This window comes from Octodon degus, unplaced genomic scaffold (assembly GCF_000260255.1).
Source record: "Octodon degus isolate 3935 unplaced genomic scaffold, OctDeg1.0 scaffold00024, whole genome shotgun sequence".
NCBI classification, from domain to species: Eukaryota; Metazoa; Chordata; class Mammalia; order Rodentia; family Octodontidae; genus Octodon; species Octodon degus.
The window spans coordinates 19,933,625-19,936,773 of record NW_004524600.1 but is presented as its reverse complement, the minus strand read 5'-3'; positions in this window follow the sequence as shown (position 1 = coordinate 19,936,773).

Below are 3,149 nucleotides of genomic sequence, written 5' to 3'. Positions count from 1 at the left end.
TTACCATTAAGTTCAAGTATTTCTTCTGCATTTCTTTTATTTGTTTAGAGGTATGCTATTAAATTTCCAAATTTCGGGGCTGGTGAGATGGCTCAGTGGTCTGAAGCACCTACTTAGAACAAGCTTAGCGAAGCACAGAGACCGCGGTTCAATCCCCCAGCACCACATGTCAGCCAGCCCCGCCCCCTGGTGGGCTGAGCTGGCCACACACACACACACACACAAATTAAAAAAAAAAAATTAAAAAAAAATTTCCAAATTTCAGGGATTTTTGTAGGTAGTAGTTACTGATTTCCAATTCCATTATGTACAAAGGTTACATCTCATATGATTTCAAAATTTTATGCCTTACCGTGATTACTTTACTGCCAGTGTGAATGCAAAAATGCACTTGAACAGAATGTGTGTTTTGTAATTTGGGCTGTAGCATTTAGTAAATGCCAATGATTGGAAAGGATGCCTAAATGACAAGTACTGTAAATCTAATTTCTGGTTTTGAGTCTGTCATGTTTTGCTTCAGGTTTTTTTTTTTTTTTTTTTTTGCTTCAGGTATTTTGAAGCTCCTGTTAAGTGTGTACTCTTTTAGGATTACTGTGTCGTCTTGATCCCTGACAATTTTGCAATTGCAAAAATTGTTTTTCTTTTACCTATTAAAATATACTGTGGAAAATAAAGGAAAAAGCAGGATGAAAACCAGAAAGGAGGGGAAGGGAGACAGCTTGTAGATTTTGAAATTGATGGCGGAAACGTGTGAGCTCACGTGAGGAAGTCAGCTGCTGAGCTGTGTGAAGGAGTGTTTCAGGCAGGGAGAGCAGCAGGAATGGATGCCCTGAGATAAGAGTGGGCTAGATATTTTCAAGGAGCAGCAAGAAAGCGAATGTGGTTAAGGACGATTAAGTGATGGAGAAAACAGTAGAACAGACAGTGAGAAAGATACAGGAAAGTCTTGAGGGTTTTTGTGAAGCTGGCTGCTGCTGTCAGTGACACAGAAGTCATTACATGGATTTAGTATTACTTAGTCCATGCTCTGCCTTATGTATTAGAGGGATTGTTCTGGCTCCTACATAAGTACAGAGTGTAATGGCAGTGGAAAAACTGCAGCCTATTATAGCAGTCCAGGCAAAGGAAGAGGATTACTGGGTGATGGTGTTAGCTGCAGAGGTAGTAAAGTACAAGAGAAAAAGACATGTCAAATGCCTTCACATTTTGGAGGCTAAATAAGTAGAATATTATCCCTGTTTTTCAGTGGTGAGCTCTCGCTCAGTGTATTGATAACTCCCCTAAAAGCGCAGCCTAGCCACGTTAAGATTCAGTGAGGCCTCCGTGAGGAATGACTTTGCTGTGGCTGTTATCTGTAGTCCACAGCTGGTAAAAGACTCTCTGTGACTTGGGTCAAATGAGATAGCAGCACTGGAGGTGGGTTTTAAATTTTATGAGGTAAGGAAAGGAGATGAAAATTGCTTATGAATTAAGGGAACTCTGGTTAGTAACTAAGCATCTGATATTATTTGACATATTGCTTTAATGGAACTTACAAAGAGCCGGTGTCACTGATATGCCTAAAAAAGATAAACTACTCTTGGTTTGAGTACACTAATGGGAAGTGCTGAAAATATCTCATGACCAAAGATACAAAAACCATGAAAAATCATGCATCTGGGTAATTCAGCTCTGTCGTCTAGTTATCTGACTCAGCTTGATCTTTGTAAATTTTTTTTTTTTTACCACACTGACCCAGGAAGAGAAAAATGGTCAATCTGAGCCTTACAGCCTCTGTCTTTTCCTTGTAGAGCCATGTGTGAACAACCAAGTCCCAAAGTAGAAGAGCATCCTGGAAAGAGGAGACAAGCTAGAGACTTTATCATTCACAAATTAGGCATAACCATAAGTAATATGTACTTTTAGATAATAAAGACAATAACATTTCTTTCATTATTTAAAATTTCAAAATATGAGAATGATACTATGCAGAGTGTCAGAATAAAGACATAAAATACCTTCTTTTACATAGAGGCAGTGATAACACTGGCAAAAATGGTCAACAAATTCTTTCAGAATTAAGGAAGTCAGAGGAAAGCTTATCAATAACTACTGCATTACCAATTAGAAAAGTTCATTAAAAGAAGTTATGACACAATGGCATAACCATATATAACAGTTATGTACTACATATTTATAAAACTAGAGGAAAGGGTTTTGAATGTCTTCACTACATAGAAATGATATTTGAGGAGAGGCATATATATATATATATATATATATATATATATATATTCTATTTAGTACAGGGTCTACAGGGTCTCACTTCACAGATCGGACTCATAGTGATCCTCCTGTTTTCAGGCTCCCAAGTGTTGGGATTACAGGCGAGTGCCACCATGCCTAGTCGCAGTAGCTGTCTCAGCATGCCCCAGGGTGGGGCCAGCATGGCACACCTGAGAGTAATTCTTATTTATAACTTTTTTCCTCTTAAAACCAATGATAGAAAGCAATGCAAATTTGTGTTAGTGGGCATGCAAAAATATAAAGATATGAGTTGCATGACAATAGCACATTGGAAGGGAAAAGAATGGAGGTATACAGAAGCATAATATTAAGTTGTTATCAATAGGAACTACATTTTATAAAGATGTTGCATTAGTTTTCTAGGTTTGTCATAACAATACAAATTGGTTGGATTAAAACAGTATAAATTTACTCTGTCATGTTTCTAGAAATCTGAAGTCAAGATGTTGAGCTAGTCTCTTTGAAGGCATTAAGGAAAAAAATCTCTGTAGTTTCTGGTAACTCTGTTCAGTTCTTATCAGTTCTTTGCTTGTAGCTGCATCACCTGTATCTCTGTCATCACATAGCCTTCTTCATTTGTCTGTTTCTAGTGTGGCCTAACTCCTTGCATCTGCAAATACCCTATTTCAAAATAAGATCACACTGTGTTCTGGGATAGACATGAATGTGAAGTGAAGGGACAGTTTAATCCATTATAGATGTTAATCACCATCAGCAGAGTGACCATTAAAGAAATCGTTTGCGCAATAAGAAAAGCAAAACTAGAGTAAAAATGATTTAATGGAAAATATTTAACATAAAGATAATAATGAGGACAACAGAAGAACATAAAATTCATAACACATTTAGAAAATGAAGAGCCA